This window comes from Cervus canadensis, chromosome 23, assembly GCF_019320065.1.
Source record: "Cervus canadensis isolate Bull #8, Minnesota chromosome 23, ASM1932006v1, whole genome shotgun sequence".
NCBI classification, from domain to species: domain Eukaryota; kingdom Metazoa; phylum Chordata; class Mammalia; order Artiodactyla; family Cervidae; genus Cervus; species Cervus canadensis.
The window spans coordinates 7850304-7871496 of record NC_057408.1 but is presented as its reverse complement, the minus strand read 5'-3'; the positions used below and the strand labels follow the sequence as shown (position 1 = coordinate 7871496).

The window sequence follows — 21193 nt, the reverse complement described above, 5'->3', positions numbered from 1 at the left end:
TTGCATCCATGAAAATTTTCTAAGCCTGATAAGTTTAAATTGTGGAACCGTGATATTTCTAACAAGATTTCCCCATTCATCCTTCAAATGACTGTCCTGGGAAACAAGCTTATCAATGGTCTCAGGACCAGTCCTGTCCCAGCTGGGACAGGCTGGGTAGTGGCTTCAGTTGTCAGTCAGGCTCTGGCCGATACATATTTTTCTTTTTTTTTCAGGAGCTCAGCACAACCAAACTGTTGGCTGTCAGCTGGGCAGTAGAAATGTTAATAGCAAAGCAGCAAACATTTTTCATTTGGGCTTTTCCTTTGTGATGCTAAAAAATGAGGTAAAAAATCACCATGGCAATGAATACAAAGCTGGTAAATCTGCAGGGACATCAAAAGTGTTAGGCTCTTGGAATTAAAATAATGAGAACAATAGTCTCCCTGCACCCTTCTACCCATGCGTGCGTGCACGCGCACACACACACCCCCACATGGGGTAGGAGAGAAATCTTTCCTTGAGGTGTAGTCACCAAGTTTGAAGAGCTTAGACTTGCACTCTCATTCACTTAAACCTAAACTACTTTTGCTTTTTAAGCTTAAGTGGAAATATTCCACTCCAGGTTTATGCCAAGACTCTCCTGGGAGGCCTCTCCACCCACAGTGCCCCCAGACTGGGCCTATTCCTTCTTTTAAATTCTAATCTCAACGTGGCACATGCTTCTGATTTGCTCTCTGGCCTCGTTGGCAGACTATCAGGATCCCTGTCTCCTCCTATAGAAGGGCTAATTATTAAGTAATTAAAGTTCATTTAATAAAAACAGACATCAGTCGGGGGACAGACCTTGAGGTTGCAAACCCTGTCTGCCTTTTAAATATTCAGCAATGTGGTCATATCCCATGACTGCCAGAGGAGAGCTGCCTTCAATGCTTTGTTTGTGCCAAATTAAAGCCGCACATCTACGTCCCTTCAAAGCCAGACCTTGTTAGCCCCCTTTTAATTTTCAAATTAGCCCAAGGGAAGAGAACAGACATAATTCAAAGAGAGGTTTTCCAGATTTGGTTGCTTTTCAGCAGCCAGAAGACCAACAAAGGATTCTTAGAATACGTTATAAGCATATTTCTCTGTGTTCCTCTGAGAGTTATCATTTCCCTTCTTTATTTTTTTCCCCCAAGTTTTTGCTTTTGTTTTAGCATCTTCATTTTCACTGGTGAAATGACAGGCTCCTAGGTGGTTGGCTGAAGAGCGGTGACTGGAATGAGGCATTGCAAACCAAATCTAGGAAGTGTGTCTGGCGGGTACCAGTCACCCTCCTCCAGTGTGTGGTCTGGGAAGAAATATCCATGTGGCCAATCAGTTGAACTCAGAAGGATGTAACAGAAGAACTGTGAAAGGGGAAGAAAACTGTAGGCAAATGGCACAGTTTGTCCAGCTCTGCAAGATTAGAAGCACGCAAAGAACTCATTTCCTTGGCAAAAAAAAAAAAAATAGGGAGAAATATGTCATCATATAAGACTTCCTCAGAATCACCCATGTGGTTTATTCAACATAAACACTCCACGGACGGTTCTGGTGGCTCCAGTGGCCAAGAATCCACCTCTCAATGAAGAAGACACAGGTTCCATCCCTGGTCTGGGAAGAACCCACATGTTGTAGGGCAACTAAGCCCACGTGCCACAAGTATGGAGCCTGTGCTCCAGAGCCCGTGCTCTGCAACAAGAGAAGCCACAGCAACGACAAGCCCACACACGGCAGCTAAAGAGCATCCCCCGCTCACTGCAACCAGGGGAAGCCTGCATGCAGCAAAGAAGACCCGGCATAGCCAAAAATAATGCATAAATAAAACACTCTCTGATGGGCTGGTATTTTCCCAGATCTTTGAAAACTGATTACACATTAGACTTGGAATCAAGTGGTCATTTTGGGAACTCCTGTAATCCATGAGTGATCAAGAGCCAGTTTGAATAGAAGTCTATCATCATTTCATCAGCTAGCCTTGCTAGATTCTTGGCCTTCCTATCCATTGGAGCAATTCAGGATTCTCCAAGTCACCCCTGTTGATAGCAGCCTTAGGGCCTCTGGTAGCCAACATCACACCTTTGTAAAAATTCGAAAAGGGTGCTGTCTTTGAGGGGTAAGTTTACAAAAGTCTTCCATGGGATTGGCTAGCAAATCTAGAGTTGGGTTTCAGGGCCTGCCTAACCTTCCCTTGGAGACTGTCCTCACACATGAACTACACCCATGTAACTAACAGCTCCATCCACCGTGTCTTGACTCCATTATCCGCAATCAGTCAAGCATGATTCAGCTTGGCCCATCCATGTCTTTTGTTAACGCTGGGGTTGACAGAGGCAGATTTTAGGAGCATGTTTCCAGGTAGCAAGTTAATAACTATTTTTCCTCATCCTTCTGAGCTATTATATAATATGCATTTCCCAGAACCCGAGTAAATAATGAACAGAGCCATATCACCTCTTCCTCAAAGTAACATGGTATTGTATTCACAGAGAGAGATTCTTTTTCAAATTTAATCAAATCATATTGAACATCAATGCCATTTTTGTCATACGAGTTGATATACTACCTTTGAAAAGTGATTCATCAATCTATATCATAACAATGGAACTCAAGAACTTCACTTCTAGGAATTTTTCCATAAACATATGAAGAAAAGAGTTATATACACACACATGCACAATTATTCAGTACAGTGTTATTTAAAATAGTGAACATTAGAAAATGAGCTAAGTATACAACTGATGATGGCTTAAGCAAATTATGGTATATCCAGCATACTTAACATAATACAACCATATAAAACTGTTAATATTCTTTAAAGTGAGGAAAATTATTTTTTCCTTTTTTTTTGGTCTAGAACAAGCATATCTGAAAGTATACAAAGGGACATTTTGCTAATGATTCTAACCCTCTATTCAGTATGGATATAAAAAAAACAAAACTATTCACAAGCATATTGATTTTCATGAAAAGATGTTTACCTCCACAGACTTTGACAATAACTTTATTTCCATTCTCTACTTTGCAGATAAAATTCTTATTACAAAACCTGAGATTGGTTTATAATCAATAGCAATGAATAATTTTACAGAATTCAGGCTCAGGCTTTCCATCAAGCTTAAATTTCATTACGCATGGCTAACAAATGGTCACAACATTCATGAAAGCTGATTATGAATGTGGCTGATACTTGCTGGGCCAACCTGTAAACTGGGCTTGTTTCAACGCAGGCAAATCATTCAAACAACAGAAAAGCAAGCTCTTAAAGTCATATGACTTTTTGATTTACATCAAGTCACTGTCACCAGCCCTTCCCTACTTTATCTAGGTTCTCCAGATAACCCTGCCACAAATCTCTACCAACACTGATTACATCATCTTATGGGACGTTCCAAAGTACTTTTCATTCATTCACTTATTCAGTCAGTCAGTGTGGCGGTTAATTTCATATGTGGATATAAGTAGGCCATGGGTGCTAAGACTTTTGGTTAAACGTTATTCTGAGTGTATCTGTGAAATGTTTCTAAATGAGATTAACATTTGAATCAGTAGACTGATTTGAATAGTAACATTTGAATCAGAGGAAAGACTACCCTCCCCAGTACTGGTGGGGCCCATCCAGTCCACTGAAGCCCTGCACAAAACAAGAGGATGGAGTAAGAGGATTCATTCTCTCTGCCTGACTTTGAGCTGGGACAACAGGTTTCTCATGCATTCAGATTAAGACTTGAACTAGCACTTACACCGTCTGCTTTCCTGGGTTTCCAGCTTGCCAGCTGCAGAGGACTTCTCAGTCTCCATAATGTCATGAGTTTCTCTGCAGAACTCAGAGTAACATAATCAGTCAACATTTATTGGGGCTCCTAACATGTGGCAAGGGAGGCTTCCCTCGTGGCTCAATAGTAAAGAATCTCCCTGTCTTTGTAGGAGAAGTGGCTTTGATTCCTGGGTCTGGAAGGTCCCCTGGAGAAGGAAAGAGCAGTTCACTCTAGTATTCTTGCCTGGGAAATCCCATGGACAAAGGAGCCTGGCAGGCTACAGTCCATGGTGATGCAAAAGAATCAGACACAACTTAGCGACTACATAACGACAACAACAACAACGTGTGGCAGGCAGCTTCCTAATGGCCTGAAAAAGATAATGATCAACAATTGACACTAGCTTCTTTCATCACAGAGCTGTTCTGATTTTGGAAGTCCAAGGGAGAAGTGCGAGATTCATATTTGTCATATTTCTTGAGTGAAACATGCTAAAGCCCCAATAACAGGAGAGCCCAGAAGCAGAAAAACTTAGCAAGAGATAACTCTATTAGTTTCAAAGGTCATTGAAACAACAACCTATTGAGGGACTTCCCTGGTGGTCCAGTGGTTAAGAATTTGCCTTCCAATGCAGGGAATTCAGCTTCAATCCCTTTTGGGGGGACTGATATCTCACATGTCGCAGGGCAATAAGCCTGTGCAGAGCAACTAGAGAAAGACCACGTGCCACAGTGAAGACCCAGCACAGCCAAAATCAAACAATAATAATAATAATTTAAAAAGAATCTACTGGGTTATAATTGTTTCAAACTTTTCACTGAGTGTATCATCCAAAGGATTAAATAATCTTCTACCTGTTAATCAATTAACCCAAATACTGATTTTTCTTACTACCAGTATCATTGATTGAATACATACTAGGCGCTATATAAGGTATAATAATATAAAGTATAATCTCTACCTGGCTGTAAAGGGCTCTACTAACATTCCCCAGAAACATCTTATATTTTCAACTTGTTAGGTAGGACTGCTCTCCTTTCAATATAAAGGATTTTTTTGGTGTAAAAAATAAGACTGGCTCCTATGTTCAGAACTTATAGACACAGACCAAAGAAAGGAGAAACCTAAATGGAACAAGTTTTCAGTGAAAAGAGTGGTTTCAGCTCAATACCTACCTCTATTTCAGTATATAATTGATTCAAGTTAATTTGATAACAGATAAAGCTAAGTGAAAGTCACTCAGAGAGTCATGTCTGACTCTTTGCAACCCCATGGAATACAGTCCCTGGAATTCTCTAGGCCAGAATACTGATGTGGGTAGCCTTTCCCTTCTCCAGGGGATCTTCCGAACCTAGGGACTGAACCCAGGTCTCCCGCATTGCAGGCCGATTCTTTACAGCTGAGTCACAAGGGAAGCCCAATAACAGCTAAGATTCACATCAAATATACCAAAATGATTCAATTCTCTCTCTGATAATTCCAGTATCATTTTTCCTCCCCACAAAATCTACCTGAAACATGAGAATCAAGAAACCCCAGCAGAAATAATCATTTAGATGAAAAACTTCTGGTAAATCTATAGAATTTAAATTTTGATTTGGAAGTACCTACTGGGAGAAAATTGGAGCTAAAGAGACATTTGTGTGCAGTGTATTTGCACAGTGGAAATGGGAAGACAAAAATATGTCACTTCACTGCTGAACATGTATGATTGTCCACCTTTTCTACTGAGACCTTAAGGAAATCAAACCTTTTAAAAAATTACCAAAAATCTGTAGCTTGTCCCAGAGTTATCAAATACCCTGTAGGATGAGCCATTCAAATGAAGAAAAAAAAAGTGTCTGATGCCAAAATTCAGTTCATATTTTGGGATTTGTTTCAAACTCACCAGAATCAATATTTACCACAAGACCCTGAACTAGTCATTTATTCCAACTTATCTTTTTGTATACCTAATTCTTAGCAATCATTTCCTGTTGAAAAATGTCAGTGAGTCATCTTCCCTGAAAATCTTTCAGTTGTGGAGTCATTCAGTTGTGGAGTGGGCTCCCTTTTATCATCTGATACTTGGACTGAGAATAAGATGGAAAAAGCACATATCTGGGCAGTCAGAGAGAGGTATTCTTCCTGTTTCTTAGGGGCCAGACATGGGGTGTGGCTTGTGTGGTAATAAGTAAAATATTCCTTCAGGACAGCTTTAAGTCTCAAGTATGAGAGTACTTAAACACTTTTTATAGAATCAAGGATAACATTACTTTCAAGCTTGCTTATGATCTTTCCTGATCTTACGATCTATGAGTATAAAAAAATTATTAAACTATTAGGAATTATTCCTTAAAAGGAAGTATGGTTCAATAGATAGAAAATGAGCTTTGAAGGGCAGGGGGTAAAGAGGAGCACGGCAAAAGGTTAGACTAAGGAAGTCATATATTACAGATAATTCAGACAGAGCACCATCTTGATAAGTTTGGATTTCATTCCAACTACATTAAGAAATTATTAAGGAATTCTGAGCAAGAAAATTACATGATCAGGTATACAATTTTTGAAGACCATTCTTGTGGCTGTATAGAGTGGGACTGAGGTCACAGGTGAAGCCAAGAGTGAGAACAAGAATCTCACAAACAGTAGTCGAGGTGAAAGAAAACAGGGTTTGTATTGGGAAACACAAACTCACACTAGGAGTCTTTAACTCCCACCCCTGGGCCTGGAACACTTCCTTAACCAAGGACGAAAAACCTCACATAGCCTGATCTGATTTACCACTTTGGATAAAAATATTTTTCCATTTCAGACTCTCTGGATGTTCCTTTGTTCTGATTAAGAGTGTATGTCATTAATCCTTAGGCACATTCCCAGTCTTCAGTATTTCAGACTCCGCAGCGAGGGTTTGGGGTACCTTCTACTGTGATATAGAAGGGTGCAAGTAGACCCACTGCCCTGCGTCAGCTTTGTGGGGACCCACTGGCCATGGGGAAACTCTGCCCACTTCTGGGACTGAACTTGTCTCCTGTTTATGTGAGTAAAGCACTGTTCCATCCGGTGCTTGACTGCATTTTGTTCACCTCGGAAACTCTGATACCGAGATACAGTGGACAGAAGTGTCTGGAGCCCACCCCTGGGATTTGTAACAAGTGCCCAGTGCTCTGTTCCCCAGGTCGGTAAGGGAGGTAATAATGAAAACAGGAAACGAGAGAGAGGCTAGATACATTTTAAGGCATAATCACAAAAGGCAAAATCAACAAAACCTGTTGAAGGCTGAGTGTGGGTTGTGAGGGAAAGGGACAGATCAAGAACCAGCCCTGGTTTCCAAAAAAAAATATATATATATATATTTAGATTGTGGGGGAAGGGAATTTGGCTTGGGTTAAGTGGGTGTACATGGTAGTTTGAAGGAAGCCAGAAAAAAAGACACTTAAAGAGATGTGGTATTAAAACTTGAACAACAGTAAGACCAAGTAAATTACTGGCTGTCAAGCTCTGAATCTCAAAGTTGAAAGGATTAGAGGTCATCATCAAAGTTCTTTCCATTTGTAAAATTATATAACCATGTGATTCTATGTTTAAACAACTTAATATGTGGCCAGACCTTACAGTCATCCAACATTTAACAAAACTAATGCAATAGAGAGTATAAATTATTGGAGATACAGAAGTAAATAAAACATTCCCCATCAGTACCCTGATAGAGCTGCCAGTCTAGGAGAGATACAGTGCTCATCAGACATTTATCACAAAGACACCAAAAGAGACTTAAAAACAAGCTTGGAGATTTATGCTATGAGTGATTTTGATTTGTTAGTCGCTCAATCACGTCTGACTCTTTTGCAACCCCATAGACTCTAGCCCACCAGGCTCCTCTGTCCATCAGATTTCCCAGGCAAGTATATTGGAGTGGGTTGCCATTTTTTTATCCGGGGAATTTTCCCAACCCATACATTAAACCCACATCTCCTGTATCAGCAAGTGGATTCTTTACCACTGAGCCACCAGGTAAGAGAGGAGCCGATAAAACCTGCCCAATATTGCAAAAACTGACCAATTCAAGTTAATTGGAACAACTCGTGTTCCTTTGTTTATTATCCCAAATGAACTACCTTGTCATTTATTGAACCTTCCCATTAATTTAGTCCCTCTGATTTACTTTGGTTCTGTAGATAAAACTCTTATTGTCAAAGGCTATCTAAAAATTGTTATTTTTAAGACATACAGCTTTTCAACAAAGAGAAGATCAAAAGTATAAGTTTCCAAAAGCTAGATTTATCCTAAACTTTGCCAAGTTCTATGAATTGACTTTGAGTGAAAATTTGCTCTCTTTGAAGCAAACTCTCATGTATTTTCCTCTTCTCTTGGCTTTAGCATTTGAGGATTTGAGACAATCTTTAGAGTGATTTACAGATACTACTTCTGTGTCAGAGTGGTGTTTGAGACACAGATGACATCTTATTATAATCTCTATTCATCCTTTTGGGAAATATGCTGCTGAGTTGAGTCTTAGATCTAGGATCATCTATTAAGACACCAATGAAATCCATCAATCTTAAGTCCCTTATGAGTTATGTGTGAGGTGCATCTTTAAAGCAATTTCTAACCACTAAACTTATTAAGGGTTAACCTGATTTTATTGGGGATCTCAGAATATAGCATTTATTTCTCAAATTTCTTGTCAGATATGTACCATAGTGAGTATATTTTTCTTGGGTTAATGAGGTCATTCACTCTCCATCTCTACCTTCTGCAGTTGTAGTAACAAAATGCCCTGTTATAACTAGTCTTCTCATTTAGCTTCTAAACATGGCTTTCTACTTCCCATCTGACTGCTCAGCTTTGCCACCCCTCTGCTCTCTACCTACCTGTCTGATTTTTTTACTTTTTCACACTTTCTGAGCGCTGGGCCTTGTCTGGACTTGTTTACTGTTCTAGCCTAGGTGTCTGGTACTTAGTAGGTACTCAATACACATTTGCTGAACGCACAAGTATCTGAATCCAACTCAAGCTTTCAGATCCAAATCAAATCTATCTTCCCTTTGCTTCTCTGATATCCCATCAAATATATGTTTTGCTGGCTCTCATTTGGCAATCCTCAACCAGTCATTGATATCATTACCTTATTTTCATGCATCTCTTCTATTTGGTTAAATTTTAGATTGCTCAAGGATACATACATTTCTCGATATTTTGTGAATATTCATAGCTCAGTGTCTCACATAGAGAAAACATCAAATAATACCCTTGTTTTAAGTCTGATCACACTGAGGAGTGATTATTTTTGCTTTGCCCCTTTACTCAAAGGGCCATCTGTTAAGAAAACTCTAAAATAGTTAGCTTCGGTTGATTTATTTCACCTTAAAGTTTTGATAGCAGATCTTTTCCATTTCAGAATATTTTAATGGTGACCTCAATCTGTGCAAAAGTCTCGTTAATTGCAATTTAGAACCTATAACTTACAATAACTTAGACCTTAAAGAGTTGGACTATCTTTAAGACAATGATCAAGAGATTTTGCAAGCAAAGTAATTCGACAAACACAACATACAGTGCACTCTGCACTTTTAACATGACTTCGCTGGATTCGGAAATATGGGACTTGGTTATGCAGTTTTTACCCCACTTATCAAATCCCTGCTTTACGGGGATGGTTTGATGTCAGTCTACATGCTTCTCTAAAAGCAATCGATATGCTTTCTGAAAGGAAGAAGATTTCAATTTCTGCACAGCACAGTTCCTCTGCAGTAGTATGTGGTTAATGGTAATTGATCAATTAATTATTAAAAGCTGGATTTTTCATCTGTATTCCTTCAATAATCTTTCTATCCTCCATTAATTGTTATCATTATTTCCAGAATTCTCAAGTGAATACGAACATAAACAAATATTAGTTTCATCATTTAAGGCTGAAAGAGACCTTAGAGATTAAATAAATCTAATCATTTCAATTTATGGAAAGCATGTGTCAAACATACAAAATTAACATTTTACCCCATCTTCAATATATTTTTTCCAAATTTTATATATTAGAGGTTCTGTATATTTCAGAGTATATGCCTATATCTGTGATATTTATATACACATACATGTGCTTGATTAATAAGCATTCATATGTGTTTGTGTACATGTGTATAGATAAAGATACAGATATTTAGAGAATATGTCTGTAGGCTTATTTATATGTGTACAACTATAGGCAAATATATACATAGATAACTCTAAATTTCAAGTGGATTTATGTATACAAACATATACATTTACTTCATACATATTCCTACAAAGAAATCTAGTTGATTATTAAACAAGTAGGGAATTAATTGGGCAAAGTGATCATATTAAAATAGTGTATTGCCCCTCGTTGTTAAGAAGTAATTTTATCTTAAATAATTGGACAATTAACACAATTTTTTTCACCATTGTTATGTTTTATCACTATTTTCCCTTTATAAAACACACTTTTCATACTTGTTTCTCTACACTAAATTTTTCAAGCTATCAAAACTTAGATTTAAAGATTAAACTGACTCCAGTTTTATCATTTAGAGAAATGGTAATAGCCTTATTAATCAGGAGCTTGTCCATTATACAGATTTTTTTTAAAATATGATTCAAACTTATCAGCAAAGATGCCTTGTTATTCACACCAAGTTGAACTGCTAATTTTGAGAGAAAAATGCACCTGTGGAAAAAGAAAATATACCTTTAAATTGCATTATCCACTGACAGGACCACATGCTGTTTTGTCCTTGTTGTTAATACAGAAATCAGAGGGTGTAAATCTCTTCATCTTCCTGTCAGCATTTCTGGTCAGGGTGTTAATGGCTTGTAGCCAGGAAGGTGTATAGGCTTATAGCCAATCAGCAATGAAACCATTTAATCAGCTTTTCAAACAGGAAGCGCAAGTTGAGGAGGTAGGGGAGCTCTGCACTAACACATTTAGTCTGAAACATCTTAAATCTCTGATTAAAACAAGGGACAAGAGAGCTTAATCCTCTGCGATATAAAGTGGGTAGAAGAGATCCACTTCATTTATTAAATGGTCTACTAATCTTACCAATTGAAAATAAATTATCAGCATCTGAACAGATTTCTTTTCAAAGGCTAAAACCAGACACCCCCTGCCAGATAAAAGTACTCTATGTACCTTCAGAGAGAAGCACCAGAAAGGTCTCCTGCTCGGGAAAACTAACACTTCTAAGCACAGATGGTTTGGTCTGGAACAGAAGATGTAAAGGGTCTAATTCTGAGAAAAGCTGGACTGAAAAATCATGAATGATGATCAATAACAGTTGCATGAACTATACAATGAGACTATAGAAATGTACCACTTGACATTCTTGGGGGGAAATAAACACAGGAAGTTGAGATAATTGCCTAAAATATCTTGAGAGAAATACCCTAAAATCCATAAGGGTTGTATTAAAAAAGCATTCAAGTTGCAAGCAATTTATTCAAACACTTGTTAATGAATGAGAGGGAAAATGATCATCATGAACAAGATCTAAAAATAAATGTTAATACAATTAGTGTTTTTATCTCAACTTCCCAGTACTAAACTCTGAACATCTTTGCCTTTTGCTGGAGCTATCTCTTTGCAGTTAAAATGGCATGGGTAGAGAAAACACAATGTAAAGTACTAAGCAACACAAAGGGTAGAAAATAAAATGCTTCACTCTCCATTTCTACAAATAAATACTAGTGCCAACTTTTAAAAAAATCATTTTTTTTTTAAACGCTTGGAGAAGAGATAGTGAAAGGTAAAATGAGCTACCTTAATTAGGTCTAAAAGTTGCAGAGTGAGAACAAGATTTAGATAAAAATACAAGCAATCTACACAGTCTTAATTGGAGATGAGGAATTAGGTTTGCAATACCAGCTGCAAACTGATTCAAAACCTTGCCTTTATTTTAACACAGAAATGTCCCCCATATTTGCCATGGCAACTCCATCCCAAGCTAGTCCTCCTCCTGTTGCACTAGGATAACCTATGGTGTGTGTGTGTGTGTGGGGGGGGGGGGGCGAGGGGGAGGCTTCCGTGGCAGCCTAGTGGTAAAGAATTTGGCTGCAATGCAGGGGACACAGGTTCAATCCCTGAGTCTGAAAGATCACTTGGAGAAGGAAGTGGCAACCTCTTCCAGTATTCTTGCCTAGGGACTCCATGGACGGAGGAGCCTGGTGGGCTACTGTCCATGGGGTCACAAAACAGTCAGAGACAGCAATAACAGCTTGAAACAGAAACTCTATAGCAAGGGTCAGTAAACCATATAGTCCATTGGCCAAAACTGGTCTGCCACCTTTTGTAGCACCCATAAGCTAACAAGGATTGAACAAAAGCAAAAAAAAAAAAATATAGGACGTGAAAATTACATGAAATTCAAATGTCATTATCCATAAAAACTAAGTTTAATTGTACCACAGTGATGCCCATTTCTTGACCTATTGTCTATGGCTGCTTTCAAGCTACAGTGAAAGCGTTGACTAGTTGTGGCAGAAACTACGTGACCTGCAAATCCAGAAACATTTATTATCTGGTCCTTTAGGAGAAAAAAGAAGAATCTGAGTCCTTGACCATGATAATGTTGATTCAGGAGTTCTAAATTAACTAGCCAATTTCACTCACAATTAGTCGATGTGGTTGGGAGAATACAGTACCCATTTGGCACATCTGACCTACGTGAACAATTGCACAAAAATAGATCACTTGCTGCCTAACCATTCCACGTAGACACAGCCCAGAGGGCCCATGCTCACTACCAATGTAACTTTTATGAAGACAATAAATGAGGTAAAAGAAAAGCTTTATGAAACAGCTTTTCTCCACTTCCTTTTTGGTCCATTCATATTTCTACAGTCACTTACTTAGCTAATAATAAGTAATACAGTATTTATTATAACAGGAATTGTGGAATTTCCAAAATCTTGCATTAGAGAAGTTTAAGTAAGGAAGAATCTCCAGTACTGTTCCCTCCAAATTGCAATCAACATGGCATTTTGCTTTTCTTCCTAAACTTTCTGGGTAAAACAAATACAAGATAGGATTAGGAAATGATGAGTTTGTTTCTGGATGTGTAAGAAGTTCAAAAGATAAAATAGCTAACAAATTTCTTCATATTTTTCTACTTATATTCCCGTGTATAGAATATTTTTAAGATCAGCTCCTCTGGAGGTAGTACTTTCAGGGATTTTGGCACAGTGATTTATTAATTTATTCAACAAGTGTTTACTGAGCACCTAGTATATTCCAGACACTACTCCAGGAATTAAGAATAATAAATCAAAAGGGAAAGAAAAGAACTCTTCCCTAGTAAAAGAAATTGTATACTTGTGTACCAAGGTCTGTACTGTCAAAGCTATCAATTTTTCCAGCAGTCATGTACAGACGTGAGAGTTGGACCATAAAAAAGGCTGAGTGCCAAAGTGTTGATGCTTTTTAACTGTGGTGCTAGAGGAGACTCTTCAGAGTCACTTGGACAGTAAAGAGATCAAACCATTCAATCCTAAAGGAAATCAACCCTGAATACTCATTGGAAGGACTGATACTGAAGATGAAGTTCCAATACTTTGGCCACCTGATGTAAAGAGCCAACTCACTGGAAAAGACCCTGATGCTGGGAAAGACTGAGGGCAGGAGACAAGTGCTCGGGGCTGGTGCACTGGGAAGACCCAGAGGGATGGGATGGGGAGGGAGGTGGGAGGGGGGATCGGGATGGGGAACACATGTAAATCCATGGCTGATTCATGTCAATGTATGGCAAAAACCACTACAATATTGTAAAGTAATTAGCCTCCAACTAATAGAAATAAATGAAAAAAGAAGACTGAGGGCAGGAGGAGAAGGGGTGGCAGGATGAGATGGTTGGATGGCCATCTCATGTCCATCACCAACTCAATGGGCTTGAGTTTGAGCAAACTCTAGGAGACAGTGAAGGACAGGGAAGCCTGACATGCTTCAGTCCATGGGACTGCAAAAAGTTGGGCACAACTTAGCAACTGAACAACAAAAGGAATTAGGAAATAAATTGATAAAAATAAAGTATGACAGAAGGATGACTATCATGAAAAAACGAAGGTAAGGAAAAGGGTTTAAGCACATGTGGGCTGGGATCTGGGAAGTCATGAAGGGACTTACCTAAAAAAGACCTCAGTGATGTGAGGAAGTATGGCCATGAGGTTATGTTTGAGAAAACATGCCAAGCCAGAGAGAAACACACATCAGAGGCTTTAAGGTCGGTACCAGGAGCAAGGCACCCCGATGGTCTATGGAGGATGTAACACTGAATCCGTTCCAAAACCTACTTTAGAGGTCATTCCAGGTGTGTAAGAGAGATAAAGTCCATAAATGTTTCTAATCCCAAGTAGAAAGTGTGCTACAAAAGAAAGAAACAGATTGCAAAGTGCCAAAGATAGGGTGATTCTTTCAAACTCAGAGCATAAGAATCGTTTTTGAAGAAGTAAATTTTGCAGACTGCTATTTTGTTTTGTTCTGTTTTGTTTTGGGTTTTTTATTTATTTATTTATTTTTAAATTGAGTTAGAGTTGATGTACAATGCTATGTGAGTTGCAGGTGTTAAATAGTGATTTACAATTTTTAAAGGTATATTCCATTTATAGTTACTATAAAATATTGGCTATATTGCCTGTATTGTACGCTATTATCCTTGGTTTATTGTATACATAATAGTTTGTACCTCTTACTCCCCAATCCTATGTTGTCCTTCCCTTCTTCCCTCTCCCTACCAGTAACCACTAACTTGGTCTCCGTATCTGTGAGTCTGCATCTTTTTTGCTTCATTCACCAGTTTGTTATACATTTTGAAAGTGAAAGTTGCTCAGTTGTGTCCAACTCTTTGCAGCCCCATGGACTGTCCATGGAATTCTCTAGGTCAGAATACTGGAGTGGGTAGTCTTTCCCTTCTCCAGGGGATCTTCCCAACCCAGGGACCAAACCCAGGTCTCCTGCATTGCAGGTGGATTCTTTACGAGCTGAGCTATAGAGCAACATTTTAGATTCCATATATCCTTGGGTCTGGAAGACCCGCTGGAGAAGGGAATGGCTACCCACTCCAGTATTCTTGCCTCGAGAATTCCATAGACAGAGGAGTCTGGTGGGCTGCAGTCCATGAGGTCACAAAAGAGTCAGACATGACTGAGTAACTAAACAACAAACAACAAGCATTCTATTATATAGACTTCTTTAAAGGATGGCTATGAAGCAAGGTAGAAGGAGGGCAATAGGAGGAAAGCACAGGATCAGAAAACACTTGGGCAATATCCCAGTCAGTGAGTGGTTTATGTTTGGTTTGTATTGCAGAATGGAGTAGATAAGAGGGGAACGTGAGAGATGACAGTGGAAACCGAAGGAAAGAAGGATTGTGGAGGGAGGAGGGAGCCAGTGTGAGATCATGAAGGCTGGGGAAAAGAGCTTTAGTTTAATCCCATGGACACTTAGGATGACTGTTCTATAGAGGCAGAGTAGAATACTCAGGACACTATGTGTACAATTAACGTAATGATTAATATTTGCTTTTAAATGTTAAATTGGGGATGTGTTGGGGTGATAGGGAATGAGCAAACAGACACATAGGTAGATAAACAGAACACAGTATTTGCCTCTAAATTCTTCAGTAACCTCAGAACTTTCGCTGACTTTACCTTAGAAATTTTCATTAGACATCCTATTTCACTGAAAAAGATAGATGACCAAATCTTTCCTGAAGTTTGGCTCCTTAAACATCCAGAAACACACACAAGTGTGTGCGGACACACACACACATATACACACATAAAGTCTCTTCCTTGAGACCAGTAGATCTCAACTGGCTATTGGATTCTCCCCCAGGGACATTGGTAATGTCCACAGGCATCTCCCATCTCCTCACTGACCACTGTGACAACCACATGCCATAGTCATTTAGTAGGTTAAAACTAAGGATGCTGTTAAACATCCCTCAATGTTCAGGACAACCCCCCACCCCACAATACAAAATTATATGGCCCCAAAGTCAACAGTGCTGAAGTTGATTTAGAACAATCCACACCAAGGCACTAGTTTCAAGAGTGGGTTAGCCAGATCAAATACAGTACACATCCAAGTTAAATTTGTAATTTCAATAAGTAATAAATACATTTTTGGTATAAGCACATCCCATGAACTATTACAGATGAAATCACACTAAAACATATTCATAATTTTTTTCTAATATTAAAATGTAACTGGGCATCCTGTATTTTTGCATAATCTGGCAAAGATGCTCTAGGAAGATGGAGAGTCTGAAATAAGAGACAATAAACTGGTGAGAAGGGAAGGGGCAGCCCCAGAGCAAAAGACAGGGGCAATTTTAAAGAGGATAGATGGAAGCCCTGAATTTCTAATGGCATCATTTCTCCCTACATCCCTGTTTCAGGGACCACTGGGAATGGACTCATGGACCTCACCCTAGACTACTGATTCAGAATCCACAGTTATAAAGATCCCCAAGGGATTCATAAGCACATTAAAATTTGAGGTGCACTGATCCAGACCATTCCTGTTAGCCATTAAAACACAGAATTAACCCTAGCGATTAAAGGCCTAGGATATGGAAATTGCCACCATAAAGCTTAGTTCCACAGTTTGAAAAAATACATCTAACTGCTTTTTATAAACTCTAACCTCCTGCAAAAGACTTTCTTAATAGCATAATAGTTGAATAATGTACTCATTAAGAATTTATATTTTCATATCCCAAATGCGGTAAAATTGGTTGTTAAAGATAAACCCTAGTAAATTGGCAATGCAACTCGAAATGACATTTCACACAGAGAAAAGAAATGTCAACTAGTGGCAAAATGGATCTGAGAGAAGCTACTAAAAATATCAGATCAAGAAACAATAGGATGGATAAACAACAGAATCCTACTGTACAGCACAGGGAACTATATTCAATATCCTGTGATAGAATCCAAGAGAAAAGAATGTGAAAAAGAACATATACGTATAAATGGATCACTTTGCTGAACAGCAGAAATTAACAACATTGTAAAACCAACCATTCCAATAAAATTTTAAAAATAATGAATAAGAAGCATAAAAATGTAAGAAAAAACAGAAAAGATATAATAGGTTGCCAGGTTCATCTAGAAACACAATATGAGTGGAAGGAAAATAAATGGGTGGAAACACACTCTTTTCACTTTAATTTGTTCATCACCCTTACCCACATGGTCTAAGGATATTTCCCATCAGCCATTATGGGCTATGACTTCTTCCTCCCTGGACCAGGGTTCCAACACAGCAAACTGAAAATACGGATCCTACATGAGGGGTCACCCCAGAGGACTGGGCACCACCTAACTTGTGTGTGGCGGCCTAAGTTCCTTGCCTTTGGCTTCAATTTAAAGAGGAAAGGTTTCAGAAGACACTGCGAACACCTCTGACAAGGCTTACCTCGTTTCTCTGGGAAAAACTGATATCAATGGCAACAGCACTGCAATTCTGAAATATATAGAAGCCGGCAAGGCATTGTAAGGGTTGAACCCTACAGCACTGTTATGAATGCATTACTTCTAGTTCCTCATAGACAGTGGTCCCTTCAGCACCATTCTTAACATGAGTATTTTAGATCACAGCATCCCGGCTGCAAATTTATTTATTTATTTTTATTTTTATCAACAGCTGACTTGATATTTGAGACTGTGGTTCTCTTTGGTTCCCCACTATTATGTTTTCTGCATATATTTACTAGTGTTTTATGAGTGCACAAAGAACATTATGTTCATGTTTGCATCATCTCTATTAGAGGATGGACAGATTGTAATGAGGCCGAATTTTCTTTAGTAAAAACTAAAACAAATTACATTGCCTGTGTTGATGGCCAAGTTGAAGCAATGACTTTGCTAAGCGAATTTTTAAATGCTTTAAAGGGAATTTTTTAATGGATTCATGGATCGTGGTAGAGAAGAATAGCAAGTAGACTTTTTTTTCCCCCCAGAAAAAAAAGATCCAAAAGGAAAACAAAGTAGTTTTGTTGTTGTTAAGAATTAAATGACATGTGTGGCACCTGTGAGAACCCATAAGGAAAGATGATACGGTCAGGGTCATGCACTAGATAAAAAAATTAAACCTGAAAACTTTTAGTCAAAACAAATTCATCATGTCTTAAGCATAGACCAATGAGAAAAAGAATGATATGCCCAAAATAGATTATAAGCTCAAAATATTTTTCATATTTAAATACCTAAAATATACTAATATTGACACTGATCAGTTTTGATTATAAAGAGATCTTGCTATGGCTTAATTGTTTTGTAGTCTAAAATTTGGCTTTTAAATAAGTGGGCCTCCATGATTTATTTTTTAAACCATACAGTTCTTATTTTCTTGTCATTAATAGAAACTGATTTAAAAGAAGATACAATTTAGCTTATCTCATTGAATATTGCTCAACTTTATTTGTATTTTGAATCTAATTCCACCAGAGTGTATTTGCATCCTGATCCATTGAGAAAATGGCAGCCAGTTTAATTAAATCCATGATAAGGGTTTTAATCCCAGGGATGTCTGTAAGGACCTCATCTTCATCGCTCAACCACTAAAATGTGAGTTTTTGTCTGACAGAGGAAGAAAATATAAGTATGGTACTCATTGATTTTGATCATGGGAACAGAGAAAGTAGAATGAAGCTTTGGTGAGAAAGAAGAGAAATTAAAAAGCAATTTTAGATCAAATTCTTTCATGGATTTTCTTTCTAAAATATCCTACATGAAACAAGCTTTGCTTCATTAATTTGCTGTCATAGGATTTTGAACTGAGAGACAGTCACTCATGAGCAGATATTCATATTCTACATGAAAAACTTTTCCTTCTCTCCTCCTCCAAACTCATCACTTACATCAATACCATCCATCAAGTACCTGCTAACCTACTTACGCCACCTACTATGTTACTAACTTTGATTGTCGTATACCCAGGAGATAACAGTACAGTCTTAAAAGAACAAGCCATGCCAAGATAGCCCCATTCACCATGTTGACTGGTCTATTCCCCTGCTGGCGAATAGATAGGCTTCCATAGACACAATATATTTTGATTTTGGTAACTCATTTAACAGATCTTGTGCTTGTGAGGTTGATTCACCCTTCATAGCTTGTAATTTTTACAGGGCCAGAGGGTTTTAAATACCAAAAGTTTAATCCAGGTTGAATTAAGGAGTGGAGAGACAACTGAAAATATTCCATTCTGTGCTCCTCCATGACAAGCAGGTCTATATGTCTGTTGACTGATGCTTCTGTATTTTTCATATTGTGGCTCTGTTGTCAAGGCGGGGATAACTACCGTGCATATAGCGAGGGTGCAGTACCTTTATGCTGAAAGCGTGAGATGCTTTGGTCTCACCCTTCTGTACAATCTTTACTAGGCAATGGAGAGCTGAGCATATTTAGCAGATGCTAGAAGAGATCTTGCAGGGAAACTTGACCCTTGAAGACTAAGAATTATTTTATGGATTTCTTTATATTAAAACTGTGTGTTTATTGGGGAGATGGCTTTGGGTAGGATTTGTGGGAAGATGGAGTTTTTTTTCTTCCCCCAGGAATTAAAAAGCCTGTGTGCCACTGATTCCAAATTGTCAGATTTGACTGCCACAGTTCAGAAAAATGAACTTTTTTGGCCAACCCAATACATCACAAGCAGGCTATCTGTTTATCTGGGATAATATGGAAATTTTCCAAAGGCCTTCTTTCACTAGTTCTTCCATATAAGTGATCAGAGGAGACCAAACACCTGATAAAGAGTGGTAAAGATTTAAGTGTCATCACTTAAATCACTGAGCTCTTGTAAGTGATATAAGTCCTTTCTCAGAAGTTACCCCCTCTTACAATGATACATAATCACCAGATCACTGCATTAACACTGTCTTATCTACCTCAGGAACAACTGTTGGCATGACCAAACCTTTGCCTTGGAATTTTTATGTTATTACATCTCCTGGACATGTGCAACAATCAATCTTGTTGACCATAAGATCACATAAAACAATGACAGGGATGGGCCTCCCGTTCCTTCTACGAAATAGCTAAGCATTTGGATCAGTCGCTAATGAGTCTTCCATAAAAGGTCCAGCAAAAGGAATGGGAAGTCAAGTCCTCGCACTACTAGTTTTATGACCATGGGAGAAGGCACAGCACCCCTCTGGGAAATTTATCAACATCTCTGAAATGTGAAAAATAACACTGCGTTTGACAGTCTTACTAGCTTGCTGCAGTGATTAAATCAAGACAAAGGAGGGTGATGCTCTTTAGAGAATGGAAAGGGAGATACTTTAATTATGGAGAGTTCCTAGATTTTGAACTTCAGCTCCCCACACCCCGCTGGGAAGTGAGTGAACCCTGCTGCCCCAATTCCAGGGGACTCCTCACAGGGACCCTCGTCTGTAGCCCTCCTCTGCAATGAGGTGATCTTCCACAGGCGCCAAACAGAATGGCCCACTTCTTCCACCCTGTTTTCTTTCAGTTTGAACCCCTCTCTGGCATTGTCCTCTCCAGCAGAGTTTTCCAAATGGCTATCAACTGCCAACTTGACTTCTGAAGTTTCTTTGGCTCACGTCTTAGAAAGGTTGAGTTTTAAAGGAATAGGTAACTCAGCAGACCTCAGTGGGCCTGGAGAGACAAGAAGCAAGAGCCCAGAAAGCCTGGAAGAATATTTGATTCTTTGCCACTTTATATGCAGGTCTGACACCCAACCATCACCATGGGTACACACGCTTCTCTGAGTGTTGAGTTTCAAATAAAATATGCTCATAAACATGATTAACAACACATTTCCTCCTCCCACTTTGTGCTGCCCACCGCCAGTGCTGGTTACAATGATATTCATTATAGATACGGGAGCTGACATTTCTGAATTCTAATTTCAGTTTGAGAATTCACTTAAACCTTCAGCAAGTGCTTCTTCTCCATCTGTGAAATGGGTGTGCCAGTCCTACATTCTACGGGGCAAACTTTAGAAAGAAGAAAAGTAATTGCTTTGTGCAGCAAACATCACATTCTACTAGAATAGACAATGGTATCTGTCCCTAGTATCTAAATGGCAGAGAAAAGAACAATCATTGTTCCGAATCGAATGTCAGAATAAGATTCCAACAATGTACACATCTGTGAAAACATGCTAAAGTCATTTTAATTCCTCCTTTCTAGCAAGCTCTTTGGTATTGATCCACATATATTCTTTTAACCAAATAATGAAATGATTTTTCTTTTGAAAACTCATGGCCAACGTTTAGTCTAAAAAGGAAGTTCTAATTATGAGGAGATTGTTATTTTCTCATTTGCACAGATTTGGCTCATTAGAGCTATAATCCTGTTCCCTTGGCCCACAGACTGCCAACAACCTTTTTTTTTTCCCCCCTCTGATTTCTGAGAGTGAAATTGACTAGCTGAACAAAAGTTCAAACCATCGTGACTAGAGGGCC

The 21193-nt window shown here is 38.6% G+C and overlaps 1 protein-coding gene across 6 annotated transcripts in view; it reads right to left on the bottom strand.

Moving 5' to 3' along the window:
• The window catches only part of DCC (DCC netrin 1 receptor), a 1219152-nt gene that overhangs the window by 670115 nt on the left and 527844 nt on the right, over positions 1-21193 (bottom strand). The window contains exon 1 of one of the 6 annotated variants that reach the window (XM_043444500.1): positions 3744-3848. The exons of the other annotated variants lie outside the window; for them this stretch is intronic. The gene's annotated coding sequence lies outside the window, so the exon portion shown is untranslated. Of the gene's footprint in view, positions 1-3743; positions 3849-21193 lie in introns of those variants that run through there. 6 annotated transcript variants of the gene reach the window in all.